Here is a 16,405-nt window from a genome sequence, read left to right on the forward strand (position 1 = left end):
CCGAAGCACCACTGTTGATGAAGTTCATGGCACGGCCATTCAGCATTAGGGTGATGGTAGATTGCGGTGCCATGCGTCTACATGCAGCCATCATCATGAGGTAGCCATCCTCCTCACTTTCACTGACTGGGGACGCGGTGGACTGTGAGGAAGGCGAGGTGGGTGGTTGATATAGGAGCACTGTGGGGACATTCTGAACGTGATAAATGAGTTTGCTGCCTGTTGTGTGATGACAACGGCTCTCACCGCATGTATGGTCTCTGCATCTACTGCGATCGGACAGTGGGTGCTTAGCTTGAGCACGACAGATGGATTTGAATTGTTTTTTTCTTACCACAACCCTTGCACACTTGTCTTATGGCTGGTTATTTCTCCTCATAAGGGTATGCTAGGCCACACCTGTAGCACGTTCTCACAGTTTCCAGAGGCGGTGTCTTGTACTTGTCTTTGCATGTCCGGTGGCCACTCCCTTGTAGACACTTAATTTGTCACCCTCTTAAACACTACATTTGGATCATGGTATAGCTAAACTGCCTTTTATTAAGGCATTTTCTTGCTTCCTAGGTCAAAAAGCAGGAAGCACGCAGTATTGTGTGACTGCAGCTTGAATTTACAATCTGATATTGTAGCTGTAGTAAGGAAAGCTAATATTATACTGAGCTACTTGGTATGTTGGCCACAATGTAAACACGCTAGATCCAGAAGACCCATTTAGAATAAGAACATGTTTTCACCTAGCTTATCCCACTCCAGTTGATGCAAAATATAATGTAACGGCTAAAATGTGCCCTCACACATATCCTCCAAGAACTGCATTAGATTTGAGAGCCATCGTGGTTACAATTCAGTACTGCTATGTCAACATTTCTGGCTGATTCCTCATAAAACAACTAGATGCTAATCACACTACTCTGGACCCTGTCTATTCACGCTACCTTCAACTTGTCGTTTAATGGTGGGAAAGCGGCTTTCTAATGCTATTCTCAGAATCTGGAACTCGCTTCTGCAGGCTGTCAGGCATGCATGGTATCCCAGCAGTTATAAAGGATAAGGTAGGCTTGCCTATTTAATTTGTGACATCACTGAATGATACCCATATGAACTTTTAAGTTTAAGTTAGAGTATTAATGAGAGGGCCTCCTAGCTTTAGTGCATAAGAAATCTAAGATTTTAGTAAACTCAAGAAGGCAAGTATAATATGCAAATTAAACATTATTACTACTTCCAGCATGTTATAAACTAAGAATAAAAACACATTATGATGTCACTGGTCACTGGACATAGAAACACTAGTATGTCAGGAACGGTCTTCTTATTTGACTCAGTATAAACATCAGCAAAATGGAACAGAACATTCAACAAACTCTAAAAGAAAAACTTCCTAACGAGGCGTAAAGAAACTAGGCCTGGGCGGTAAATTCCGCTCCGCTCGCGGAATTTGCGGAATTTCGGTAATTTCGCGTTCCGCGGAGAACGCGAAATTGCCCAAAATTCTGCTTTCCGCGACTTCGCAAAATTTTTGCTTGTTCGCGTTCTCAAAATGCGTGTTCGCGAGATATTTCTCCCCGAGCACGCAAACAGCAACTGTGAACAGGAAAAAAGCATCGCAAACAAGCATTTCCGCGTGTTCGCGGAATTTCTGCGTGTTCGCGGAGATTTTTTACCGTTTCGCGGAGATTTGCGTAACGCGATTACGCAAATTCCGCCCACCCCTAAAAGAAACTCAGCAGCAAAGCGAAAGTCACAGCGGCCAGTACTGGAGAATGGAAGGAGATATGGAGAGGATCAAATTTCAGTCCAAATGCCAGCAAGCAGAAAACAAAATAACAGGTTTGTGTAGGAAAACAAATAAGATATCAGAACAAAAGAATAATGCAATAAAAACAATGTAGCACAAACAACACCCTGCCTAGATTTACTCTGCATGAACACTAGCAAGGAAAATATCATTTTTAAAGGAAAACAAGGACAGGGTACAATAAGCAAGTTTAAAGTTCATGCAGGACTCTATCACAGACGTGGGCCACTGGCTCAGGTAGGAGGCCCTGAAAGCGGCTGTGAGGGAGAAGTTTATGGCCCTAGTGGGATATCCTCCAACCTTCAGCCAGCACAGACGGCTTTGGACACCAAGATGTCCCCTGTGGAGTGGGCCCTAAAGAAGATACATCAATACCTGCAGAAGCCATTATTTTCCAATCTGTGGGATCCAAGGTTGGGCAGGAGACTTTCATGTGAGGCTTCCTGGAGGACATCAAGAGTAGGCCTGAGTGTAATTCAAAGCAAATGGCAAATAATGATGCAAAAATTGCTGACTCCAGCATTTTGGACTATTTTTTGGCACGTAATGCATGTAAGAATTTCACCTGATTTTCCGCGGAAGCAAGAGGTGGCTGCGATGCTATTCCCGTCCTCCCTATCAATCGAAATGACCCAACAGAAGCAAAAGCCAAGCTCGACCGAAGGGGAAGAGGGGCAGGAAAGAAAAAATAAATAACGCCTGCTGATCACTGCGCGGCAAGGGATGCATCTATCAGGACTGTTCTGGCTCTTCCTGTGTGAATGAACAACAGTGCATCAGAAGCAACACTTAGCAGATAAGCAATGATGATGCCCAATTGTCTTATACTATGCACTATCTTCTACCTGTGTTAAACCCCTCTTTCGGTAAATGTAGAATGTAGTGAGGTCAACTGGGAAAGATAATTTCTTTATTGAAGAGAAAGATAAAAGTGAAACATATGTGTACATATCTGAACAAACATTTAGCTTTTTGTGGACTATCACATTATAACTAACATGGCATACCTTTAGGGTAACTTATCTCTTCTTAACTGTAGGCTTTATATGGCATGGCTGGAGAATATATAGGAAAGAACAAACAAATTACTATATGTGTGCATTAATATAGCGCATTACTTCACAGCCAACATGTTTAGCCATAATTCCTGAGTGAAAAATAATAAAACATAACTAAGCCTAATAAAAAAACATCAGACTTGCATTAGGAACTTAAATTAGACCATGGTGCAGCATATAATACTGTTCCTTTTTGTTTCCTTGTAGGAAGAAGAATCATGAGAGTCAATTACCTCCACAGAGGAGCACAAGTCAGATAAGTAAAATACAGCACAAACGAGATGCAGGGTTTGCAATGAGTCTGCGTGCTAGCTCGTTGCCAGGATTGCATGTTTGACTTGATACTTTAACTTTGTCCTTTTTCTTTGGCAGGAGCGCCGTAGGATGTCATCAGGGTTCCAGGAGCAGGAGGATTCAAGACGCCATTCTGACTGAGGCCCCCGGCGAGATCTAGCCCGATGAGAGAAGAGAAGCGCAGGATGCCACAAACCGCGAGGGAACCCGGAAGCACAGGTACATGATGCGACGGGAGGAAGCTGCTGCTTCAGAGAACAGCTAGAATGACAAGCAGCGTCCTGCCCATCGTATGCTGTAGATATTCCGGTGAGACTCCCGTCCTCCTGCCTTGCTCTGCTGGCCCTACAGCAGAGCGCAGGCATGCCAATGCACCCTGTGTCCATTTGCATTAAAACTCCTGAAGATTCACCCCTATGCTTGGGAAAGCCACTCTGGTGCACCCATGATGATCCTTTGTGCATAATACCTTGTGAACAGGGCAAAGCTTTGAAGAAGGGAGCAGGGGGTAAAGGCATAAGAGTCAAATGTTCACCATTTTTGGTAGCCCAGGATCATGCATCCAAGCACCAGCTAGCGAACATCAGAAGCTGTTGTTTCCGGGGTGATGCAAAGTGGTCCGAGTCCAAGGGGACCAGGAGGTTAAGAGGTTGAAGATGTGGCAAAAGATTTTGGTATCCAATCTCCAGTTGCTTAGGATATGTCAGGAGTGCTGATCCACTGTCAATTGTGACAAACTTTGTAATGATCATAAGATTATTGCAGAGACAATGCTTCCAAATGCCCCTGGAATGACAAATAGGTCTTGATCTCATGTTTCCCCGGCAACTTAGCATACTGTACTTCAGACAGGGTTTCCATTCTGAGGAGGATAGAAGATAGCATCCTCTGTTTAGCTAGGCTCTTGATATCAAAGGTGCCATCAATAAACTTCAAAGCATTGATGTGGAGGTGATGATCTGCAAAGGACAACCAGCCTCTGATACAATGACCAAATCTGGCCGAGGCCCACGGATGGCCTTGCTGCCCAAGGCTCTTATGCTTGATAATCAACAGCGAAGCTTGAAGTAAGATTTCTCATCCAGGGTGATAACTAGTGGTGCAGTGCTGCAGCACACAATAGTTCAGTGAAACTGGTAACATGGCAATGATGGAGATTACCAAGAGGCAAGCAGATCTGCCAGTCTTTTCCAAGGAAGGGAAAAGAGTAAGCCGAGAGGACCAACTTCTAGTCCCAATTGATCAAAGAGAGCTTCTTTGGGGGCGGTTTGTACTATATAGAAAAGCTCAGAAATGTAGTCACCTAACATGGAGCACAAATTAACTTCTCAAAAGTACCCAAGAAGCCCAAACTGTGGAGTAGGAAGACAGTCAAATCTAGGTGAAGAGCCAGCTGGTGATACACTGGCGCATTAAGAGGTTGTAATCCAAGTATGTGCTGTGAATGCCTCTGAACTGCAGGTGGAACACCAGAGCAAGCAGACCATGGTGGAACACCAAAAGGTGGGGACAGGCCAAAAGGCAAACAGCAGTACTACCACATCTGGCCTTGTCAGTGATGTTTCAGAAAGGGTTGTTGATCATCACAAATGGGAGCGGAGAAGTGGGCATCTTTCAACGCTAGCTGGACCATCCAGTCACCATAAAATGTGCATTCCTTAAAAGATGGAGGCCCTAAATCTTTAAGTGCTGATAAACTAGCAGTTGAAAGAGAAGCAGCTTTGGAATTCATGAGTTGAAATTGTTTGGGAACACCTAATCACTAGGATTGACATCACTGATAAGCAGAGTGTCATCATCAACGTCAGCATCCTCAACTGTAAAAGCCTTGAGAGGAAGAGGCCGGCAGCCTGTTTAATTAGGGGAAAAGCTCTTCCATGTGCTTATATTATATACAATATTATATACAATATATTATTAATTATATATATAATATAATATATAATATAATATTTGTAAACAACTTTCCCAGACTTGCCCAGACTTGCAGGTAGAAACAGATTGACCAAGACTCCAGTCGTAAAGTCCAAGGAGGACGGAACTTCAGCTTAGTCACCAAGGCTCTAATATCCAGCAGAAGAATAAAAAAATCTTGGATGGGTGGCCACATTCTTTTAACTTTTTGGCCTTCACTCACTGGAACAAGCTCCCCTAAAATCTACTTACTGTGTCAGATCGGTTGTAATACAGAAGCACTCATGGCTAAACCACGTATGCCTTAACAACGCGGTCGCAATAACAAATGCGTCTTAACCATACATTCCTTTACCACACATGTCTTTACCACGTGAGCCTTTACAACAAATTTCTTTGTAAAGGAACGACTTCTAAAGGGATTTGTGTGGTAAATTAACACTACCCCAACCTTCCCTCCCTGCCCAAATGCCTGAAATCCTGCCCCTTACCACGGCCCACTTCCATCCTGAGCCCTAAAACCGACCATGCCCTGCCCTTGAAATTACCCTTTCCACTCCCCCGCTCTGAGACCTAAAACCCTGACCCCTACTAAAATCTACCCTGACCCCAGCCCTGAGACCTAAAACTACCCCTTCTCCCACCCTGAGGCCTAAAGCCCTGCCCCCTGCAAAAAACTACCCCGACCCCAGCACTCCCGCCTTGAGACCTAAAACTCATGCCCGCCCTTCCCTCAAAACTACCCCTACCCCCACCCTGAGGCCTAAAACCCTGCCCCCTACCAAAAACTACCCTGAACCCAGTCCCCCCTCCCTGAGCCCTAAAACTAACCTCCTCCCCTAAAAGCTACCCCTCCAATTCGGCCCCAGCCCTACTTACCTGTCCGCATCCGGAGCTTACTGTCCTGTTTTTCTGCCCGTCCATCTGTACATCTAGACCGCTATCTGCCTTAACCACCTATATGCATGGTCAAGGCGGATGCGTGGTTCAGTCAAACGTTGTTCCGCTTGCGAGGAAACAGCACACGTGGCTCAGCACCCGTTATAAAGGCTGTTTCCCTGTCAGATCTGTTGACATTTCGTAAAAAAACTTAAAACATGGCTATACCCACTTTAGGTTCACGATCAGAACCAGTAATGATAAGGTCTAGCACCTAGACATCCCTTTAGGGATGACGTGCGCTTTAGAAGTACCCAATACAAATACTAAAAGCAGGTATTATTCTAAAAAATGGCCCTGCTCATGGGAAACATGGGCAGGAGTGGGAAGGATGCACTGATCATGTCTTCTGAATCAGACATAGTGACAGAAAATTGTAAAGGGTGAGAAAAAAATAACTGAAGATCAGTTTAACCACGGAGGGAAGCTGAAGCCAGGATCATAAGATATGGACACCGTTACTTTACTCTTATTCCCTCTTGGTGATTGTAGGAAGGTGGATATCTGACTATGGTTACCCCCAAATTTTTGCCTAGTGTCTAGCTGGTTTTTCGACTTAGTTGGCCTGAGATCCTGCCATTCAGGATCTCAGCCTGGCTGTTCTCTCTTTAAAATGGACTCCATGTACCCTAGGTACATACCCAATTGGTTGGATCACCCTGTCAGCCCCTGTACCAGTGTACACTAGGTACCCAGGGCATTGGTGTACCCAAGGCCTGCCAGGGGCTGAAGCATGTATTATGCCACCCCAGGCTTGGCCTAACAATTTGACACAACTGGCTGATCACTCAGCTGGGGTAAGTTGGTGTAACCACCTCTTACTTAGGTGTAGTATACCTATACCTAACCTTAAATGGGACACATGTTAACCTATAAGTCACTCCTATGGCAGGCCTTAACAATCCTGAAGGCAGAGTGCTTGGTTCCATGTGAGATGGTGCTCTAGCATGAGCTGAGCCTGTCTGCAGTGGTCGGAACCCCTTCCTTCTACTGTTTCCAGATATCGTCATACCATATACTCTTAAGTGCATTATGAACCTCGCGGTTAAATGCTATCTTTGGTTTGACTTTATCAAAACATGTCGAGTAAGGTGTCATACGAATTGGAATACTAACCCCTCGCCAATTCTGGCGACGGGGTTAGCATTCCACCCTTCTAGAGGGACACGACATGTACAGTACCTGAAACCCGGGTAAAATCAGACATAGCCTCAGCTCCACAAAATGGATGCTGCCACCACAGACACAAGTCTGCCCTCCTGCTGCTGGGATTCCTTCCAGCTTGGGAGGTGTGGACAAAGGGTTTCCTGCCAGGGGAGGTGCGTGCACCACCCCAGACAGGATTTTGTGTATTGGTCAGGTAGGGCTTGAAAGAAACCAGACATGCCTGTGGCTCACAAGGAGCCTCGGTGCATATGCCAGTTCAAACCGGTCCTGGGGCACACCAGTCCCGGGCCTGGGGCGAGCTGGACAAAGGATTGGGGGTGTAACCACCCCCCTTCCTGGTCCCACCCATAGGGAGGGACCTAGCAGGTAGTCCGGCCCTAGAATCCGCTTAAAGGTAGGAGCTGTGTCCTAAGACTTCAGACATCCTGGAATCAACTTGAAACTAAGAAGAAGACGGGAACTTCGACATTCTGCTGCACAGAAGACTGAAGGAAATCTCCCCTGTGGTCAGGGAGTGACCACCTTGCTAACGCAAGCACCATCCAGCGAATCAACGTCTGCTTTGCCGCCGCCTCCCGCCGGAGCCTGAGCCCAGAGACTGACAAGACCTGGACCTCCAGACCTCTCACCGCCCGATCCACAGTCCCTGAAAAGAGGAGACCCGTGGAGGCACCGAGACACGTGGAGCCAGCCATCTTGGAACGACGACGACAAGCTGCAAGCGCAACAACCGAGGCTCCCTCCAAGTTGTGCTTTGGGATCTGAGAAGCCCAACCCTCGAGCAGCATCTGCACCAAAGGTGAGCCCTCCAGCATCTCCACGATCTGCGTGGGGCCCTTCTGCATTTTGCCACTCGACGCGCCTAACCGGTTGCTGGCCCGCTGGCTAGTGGCCATCTTGGCGACGAACTTCAAGAAACACACCGCTGGTCTGGTTGCTCCAGACTGGCCCTTGCTCCCCTCCAAAGGAGCAGTCCCTCTGACCTTGCTGGTCAGAACAATCAGCTTATCTTGTTCCCCACAACAATTGCTTTTGCCAAGGCTTGGTTGCTTCGATCAAGTCGCCGACACCGCCGACAGCAAGAGCCTGCGTGGGACAGCTCGTGAATTGACTCCTGGATGTCGTTGACCTCCAGGGACCACGTGGCTGCAGAGACAAGCTACACCTTTCTTCCTGTTTGCACCCGACATTGCCTGGTACCCACCTGGTGCCACGCTGGTCACTGGCTAGTGACTGTGAACACTGTCCCCTCTGCTTACAGGTCTTCTACAACACCGATCCACTCTTGGATCCACCGCATCTCTCCCGGACCGACCGCCTGCAGCATCTTTGTCCACAGGCTCCATTGACCCGATAGAAGAAACCCGACGCACTTCGACACCTATGCACCCGCTTCCTGTGGGTGAGGTAAAGCTGGCACTCCGGTGCCCAAGTGTAGAGTAACATCTCTAGTGTCTGTGTTTCCAATCTTAAGGTCATAGTCCATCCGGAAGATCCTTTTTGCAGTAACTTTGTACTTTTTATGCACCCATTGAAACCTATGGGAGCACGCGTGTGACTATTTGCTCTGCACACGCCACCCGTGGACCTCCTGGTCACTAACTGAAGTTAGCTCCTTGTAGGCCCAGCGATTCTAGAGGCCCTAGGCCTTTTCCCTTTTCTGTTCGTGGTACTTATACCACTATTTTAGTATATGGTTTGAGCGGCCACCAGGGCTTATCCATATAAAGTGCAACTTCTGTGTATTCTACTGTAATCTTGTTTGACGATTTGTGCTCCTGTGCTCATAAAGAGACTAGGGGTTACTTTGAGAAATAAATACATATATATTTTGAATATATATCTGTGTGGTGTCCTTTCATTGGTATAAAAGGGGGTTACATTTGGTAAAACAGCTGGCTTAACACGCTTCACGAGTTTAGCCTCAAAGACTGCTTAGCCTACGCTACCACTAGGGCAGCTAGTCCGAAAAGGTTGACTTACAACCACGCCATAAGGGTTGCTTGGCATGGTACAAGGTGGTCACTTTAACTAGTGAACATCATATACCAGGCCAACTTCTCACATTGGTGAGCAGCGGTTGGATTTGAGCTTGCTGTGTTTTACCATTGTAATCTCTTGGTTACCAATTGAAAGATCACATAGGTACCTGTAGGTATATATAAAACAAGATTAGATATACATAAGTTCTACTGAACTTAGTTGTTGTAGAGCAAAGGGAGTAGCACACCCTGACTACAACTACCAGATAGGTTTAGTAGGTAAACCCAAGTGTAGGTAGATTGCAACACATCCACCCACACTTAAGAGCAATGGCTGGGGCAGAGGGGTCCAATGTACCTATCTCTGTTGAGAGTGACCCCCAGAGGGCACCATCCATCTTTGCTACCCTTAACCAGAATGAGCTCAGGCATTTGGCAACTCTTAGAGGCCTTAAACAGCCCAAGAACCCTACCTCTGCTGAGCTCAGAGAACTCTTGCAAAATGATAAAAATCAGAGAGAGCTCAAGAAAGCTTCCCAGTTAGGCCCCTTAGGGTCAGGAACAGGAGGCCCCCCTTCTGAAGATGCCACTGAAGTACCCCTTTCCAATAGCAATCCCTTAGATGAGAATCATACTACAGAGGAGGAAAGTGGGGAGGATACAGAAAGTAGTGAGGATGAAGGGAGAACTAGCCCAGTGCCAAGTGTTATACTTGGCCCAGCTAAACTAAGGCTATTGGGGACTGACAATGGGACCATCCCATTGGATCTCCCCAGTGGACTTAACCAGGGGCTTGGGAGGCAAAGGAATCGCTCAGGTGACTCTAATGCTTCTCATGCCTCTAGAGGCTCTCAAGGTCACTCCAGGAGAAGGATGACCACCCCTCAGAGGAGGGAACATGAGGCCAGAATGCAGGAAGCCCAGCTGAGGATCAGGAAGCAGGAGCTAGAGGTAGCCCTGATGGAAGAGAAACTGAACAAGGCTAGGCAACCTAGAGAGAGTGGGTCTATACCCACTGGTGGCAGCATTGTCCCTAAGGACAAAGATAGGGTCTTTGACAATAGGAACCTGTCTAAGGTTGTGCCCCCCTACAAAAGTGGGGATGACATCCACAAATGGATGACTGCTCTTGAGAGAGCCTGCAAAGTACAGCAGGTTCCTGAAGACCAGTGGGCAGCAATCCTCTGGCTCTCCTTTGAAGGAAGAGGCAGAGACAGACTCCTCACTGTTAGGGAGGAGGATGTCAGAAATTACAGAGCCCTGAAGAGTGTCCTAGTTGATGGGTTAGGCTTAACCACTGAACAGTACAGGTTAATGTTCAGAGACACCCAGAAGACACAGACTCAGGACTGGTCTGAATATGTTGAATGTGCCACTAAGGCTTTGGAGGGTTGGTTGCTGGGAAGTAAGGTATCTGATTATACAGGATTGTACAATTTGATGATGAGAGAACAGATTTTAAGTAACTGTCAAAACCAGCTCCTCCATCAACACCTGGTAGACTCAGATTTGACCTCTCCCCAAGAATTGGGAAAGAGGGCAGATAAATGGGTCAGGACCAGGATCAGGCCTAAGAATCAGGGTGGTGACCAAAAGAAAGATACCACCAAACCTCAAGAGAAGGGTGGGGATAAAGCAAAAGAGAAATCTTCCTCAGGGCCCCAAAACTCCACACAGGGTGGTGGGTCCCAAGCTCCCTCCTCTACCACAGGTAAAAAGCCTTACTGCCATGAGTGTAAAACTCCTGGGCATTGGAAAACTGACAGCAGTTGCCCAGGGGCTAAAAACAAAACTGTTCCTCCAATTACTCCTGTCACACCACCTATTACTGTCAGCAGTAATCCCCCAGGTGGTGGGAGTGCCCCCAGAAGTCTGGGTGGGTTCACTTGGGGAACGCAGGGGGACCCTGGCTTAGCCAATTCCCCTACAGCAGATACTCTTGTCTGTGATGGTGGCATGGGGTTTGCCAACGTCACTGCCTGTCCCAACACTTTGGGTAGGTACAGACAGGAGCCCTACATCAATGGTACCAAAGCTGAGGCCTACAGAGACACTGGAGCTAGCATCACAATGGTGGCCCATTGGCTAGTTCCCTCTGAGCAGCTTTTGCCTGGTTTCTCCTACCAGGTGACTAACATTGATGGCAAACAGAACAGTCATCCCATGGCAGAGGTATGTCTCAGCTGGGGAGGTGTCACTGGCCCTAAAAGGGTGGCAGTGTCCCCAACCTTGCCTGTGGACTGCTTACTAGGGAATGACTTAGAACTCTCAGCCTGGGCTGGAATTGAACAAGACACCCATTCTAAAATGGTAGGCCTTTCACAAAAGGGTAGTGGGGTTGTGCCATTCACAACCCCTGTCCAAATAGATTTCCTCCCTGGAAAGGTTGGAAGGGCAGTGGTAGCCACAACCCAGGCACAGACAGACTTCCCTGTAGAGAGTGGCAGAGCTGTGACAGTCACAGCTCAAACACAAACTGAGTGCCCCCCTGAAAAGGTTGGCAAGGCTGTAATGGTCTCAGCCTATACTCAGACTGACATAGGTGTAGTGAAGCCTGAAACTATGGATCACTCCACACAAACAGAGAGTAGTGGGGAGGAAGAAAAGTCTCCCTCTCCCCAGACATTAGGAAAAAGTCAGCCTCCTCAGGGAGCTGACCTCACCCCTTGTGAAGGAACTGCCCCAGAGGTAGCCAGGCCTGGCCTGGCAGAGCCTCTGATGTCAGTGGCCCCTTCCAAGGTGGGACCCAGTCTGGTGCAGGTAGCCTGCCTCTCTCTACCCTGCCTCAGTCAGCCCAGGGCTGCAGAGGTCAGGGAGGCCAGTGGACCCCAAGAGGGCCCCTGTCCACAAGAACCCCCCCATCAAAAGAATGAGGATTGCCTGGCTAGTAGTCCTAGCCAGGTGATGGGTAAAAACATTCCTGAGGGATCTCCTTTACAGGTAGTTAGGGACCTCCCCCAGAGGGATTCTGTTGGGCACAGGCAAACATGGGACCTTAGGGCCCCAGACCTGACCTGTCCCTCCAGTAAGCCCACAAAAGGGACCCAGCCTCCAGCTGTAGGTAGCCAGAGGCTGACCCTGAGAACACAGTGCAACTCAGTTAAGGAAAGAAAGGCATCCATGGTGGAGGATGATTGGAGGAAGCTGAGGCCTCACTTTGAGGACACTCACTTCAGTACTCCATCTCAACCCCAGCCTTTTACTTTGCCAAGACACACCAAAGGTAGAGATTCCCTATGGTGGAGACCCTCTGATACCCTTAGGGTGAGGGATTGCTTAGTGGACCATGAGACAGGGGGTAACCATGCCAGTGCTGGTTCCTCCTTATATGGCCACTTGGGCAATATAGGCTTACCTGGTCAAGGTCAGCCTTATCTCCCTTCGTTTGGGGGGGGGTTGTGTAGGAAGGTAGATATCTGACTATGGTTACCCCCAAATGTTTGCCTAGTGTCTAGCTGGTTTTTCGACTTAGTTGGACTGAGATCCTGCCATTCAGGATCTCAGCCTGGCTGTTCTCTCTTTAAAATGGACTCCATGTACCCTAGGTACATACCCAATTGGTTGGATCACCCTGTCAGCCCCTGTACCAGTGTACACTAGGTACCCAGGGCATTGGTGTACCCAAGGCCTGCCAGGGGCTGAAGCATGTATTATGCCACCCCAGGCTTGGCCTAACAATTTGACACAACTGGCTGATCACTCAGCTGGGGTAAGTTGGTGTAACCACCTCTTACTTAGGTGTAGTATACCTATACCTAACCTTAAATGGGACACATGTTAACCTATAAGTCACTCCTATGGCAGGCCTTAACAATCCTGAAGGCAGAGTGCTTGGTTCCATGTGAGATGGTGCTCTAGCATGAGCTGAGCCTGTCTGCAGTGGTCGGAACCCCTTCCTTCTACTGTTTCCAGATATCGTCATACCATATACTCTTAAGTGCATTATGAACCTCGCGGTTAAATGCTATCTTTGGTTTGACTTTATCAAAACATGTCGAGTAAGGTGTCATACGAATTGGAATACTAACCCCTCGCCAATTCTGGCGACGGGGTTAGCATTCAACCCTTCTAGAGGGACACGACATGTACAGTACCTGAAACCCGGGTAAAATCAGACATAGCCTCAGCTCCACAAAATGGATGCTGCCACCACAGACACAAGTCTGCCCTCCTGCTGCTGGGATTCCTTCCAGCTTGGGAGGTGTGGACAAAGGGTTTCCTGCCAGGGGAGGTGCGTGCACCACCCCAGACAGGATTTTGTGTATTGGTCAGGTAGGGCTTGAAAGAAACCAGACATGCCTGTGGCTCACAAGGAGCCTCGGTGCATATGCCAGTTCAAACCGGTCCTGGGGCACACCAGTCCCGGGCCTGGGGCGGGCTGGACAAAGGATTGGGGGTGTAACCACCCCCCTTCCTGGTCCCACCCATAGGGAGGGACCTAGCAGGTAGTCCGGCCCTAGAATCCGCTTAAAGGTAGGAGCTGTGTCCTAAGACTTCAGACATCCTGGAATCAACTTGAAACTAAGAAGAAGACGGGAACTTCGACATTCTGCTGCACAGAAGACTGAAGGAAATCTCCCCTGTGGTCAGGGAGTGACCACCTTGCTAACGCAAGCACCATCCAGCGAATCAACGTCTGCTTTGCCGCCGCCTCCCGCCGGAGCCTGAGCCCAGAGACTGACAAGACCTGGACCTCCAGACCTCTCACCGCCCGATCCACAGTCCCTGAAAAGAGGAGACCCGTGGAGGCACCGAGACACGTGGAGCCAGCCATCTTGGAACGACAACGACAAGCTGCAAGCGCAACAACCGAGGCTCCCTCCAAGTTGTGCTTTGGGATCTGAGAAGCCCAACCCTCGAGCAGCATCTGCACCAAAGGTGAGCCCTCCAGCATCTCCACGATCTGCGTGGGGCCCTTCTGCATTTTGCCACTCGACGCGCCTAACCGGTTGCTGGCCCGCTGGCTAGTGGCCATCTTGGCGACGAACTTCAAGAAACACACCGCTGGTCTGGTTGCTCCAGACTGGCCCTTGCTCCCCTCCAAAGGAGCAGTCCCTCTGACCTTGCTGGTCAGAACAATCAGCTTATCTTGTTCCCCACAACAATTGCTTTTTCCAAGGCTTGGTTGCTTCGATCAAGTCGCCGACACCGCCGACAGCGAGAGCCTGCGTGGGACAGCTCGTGAACCGACTCCTGGACGTCGTCGACCTCCAGGGACCACGTGGCTGCAGAGACAAGCTACACCTTTCTTCCTGTTTGCACCCGACATTGCCTGGTACCCACCTGGTGCCACGCTGGTCACTGGCTAGTGACTGTGAACACTGTCCCCTCTGCTTACAGGTCTTCTACAACACCGATCCACTCTTGGATCCACCGCATCTCTCCCGGACCGACCGCCTGCAGCATCTTTGTCCACAGGCTCCATTGACCCGATAGAAGAAACCCGACGCACTTCGACACCTATGCACCCGCTTCCTGTGGGTGAGGTAAAGCTGGCACTCCGGTGCCCAAGTGTAGAGTAACATCTCTAGTGTCTGTGTTTCCAATCTTAAGGTCATAGTCCATCCGGAAGATCCTTTTTGCAGTAACTTTGTACTTTTTACGCACCCATTGAAACCTATGGGAGCACGTGTGTGACTATTTGCTCTGCACACGCCACCCGTGGACCTCCTGGTCACTAACTGAAGTTAGCTCCTTGTAGGCCCAGCGATTCTAGAGGCCCTAGGCCTTTTCCCTTTTCTGTTCGTGGTACTTATACCACTATTTTAGTATATGGTTTGAGCAGCCACCAGGGCCTATCCATATAAAGTGCAACTTCTGTGTATTCTACTGTAATCTTGTTTGACGATTTGTGCTCCTGTGCTCATAAAGAGACTAAGGGTTACTTTGAGAAATAAATACATATATATTTTGAATATATATCTGTGTGGTGTCCTTTCATTGGTATAAAAGGGGGTTACATTTGGTAAAACAGCTGGCTTAACACGCTTCACGAGTTTAGCCTCAAAGACTGCTTAGCCTACGCTACCACTAGGGCAGATAGTCCGAAAAGGTTGACTTACAACCACGCCATAAGGGTTGCTTGGCATGGTACAAGGTGGTCACTTTAACTAGTGAACATCATATACCAGGCCAACTTCTCACAGTGATTAAACGTCATTTTCATTTTAGGTGGGCATCCTGGGAATGGCCCATTATTCCTGGAACGACCTATCCCCTTGGTAGCAGAATTGCCTGGTACTAGACTCCAAGGTGGGTTTACCATTTTACTCAGAATAGAGCCATTTGTGCCCAAACGCCAATTGCATATAGCAAACTCAAATTTCAGGCCCTGGACCATACCTTACTAGGATTATGCATCAAACAAGAATAATCTCCAGACTTCAATGCAGGGAAATAAAATAATTTGATTCTGCATGAACTCTTGTGGGGCTAAACACACAGAAACGAGTTGTCTCAAAATGACACCCCACTTACAACATATTTGGTTAGCCAGCAGCGGTGGCTCAGTGGCCTGGGCTCTTGGCTCTAGTCTCACAGACACGTGCATTGCACGGGTTCAGCTCCTGTGGTGGCGCTCGGACGAACTGCGTCATTTAGTGCACGAGCTTCACGCAATAGCACGTGCTTCTTGCTTCTGATTCAAGGGGCCAAGGCAACAGACACCTTGCCTGCCATTTGCGTCATTTAAAAAATGATGTAGGAGGGTGGGGGAAATTCAGTTCCTGTAAGAAAGAACTAGAGGACGTTTAGCAACATTTCAAGTTAAGTTCCTCTTGGCTGATGCAATGTGCAGAAGTCTGTATACAGGGTGGGTCAGGCGTTTTGCGGAGGAAATTCCAGATGAATGACTGGCAGGTTTCATAAACACATTCCGTCTTTGCAGCGCTAGTTACATAACCTTCAGAAGGGCACGAGGTGCCTCACAGAGGCACTGACAGGGATAATAGTTTGGCTTTTGTATGGTAAACGATCCTTGCTTCAGCTCTTGCTCGCGTTACATCCAGAGCTGCAGACGGGGTCGTTGGCAGCATCAGCTCTCAACTTGTCGAGGTTGCTACGTTTCACCCACAATGAAGTGCTCGCCCGACTCGAACTTTCCAAAAATACATTTAAAGATGAACATTTATTTTGAATTTATTATCTTTAAGGCAACAATGAGAGTAAGATGAAGTAGGACACTGAAAACGGCCATGTAAGGGCAGGCACTTTGTGAGTGGTGCTTCAGTATTATCTAGTTCCCTCCTGGTCTA

Source organism: Triturus cristatus, chromosome 1_2 (genome assembly GCF_964204655.1).
Source record: "Triturus cristatus chromosome 1_2, aTriCri1.1, whole genome shotgun sequence".
Lineage (NCBI taxonomy): Eukaryota > Metazoa > Chordata > Amphibia > Caudata > Salamandridae > Triturus > Triturus cristatus.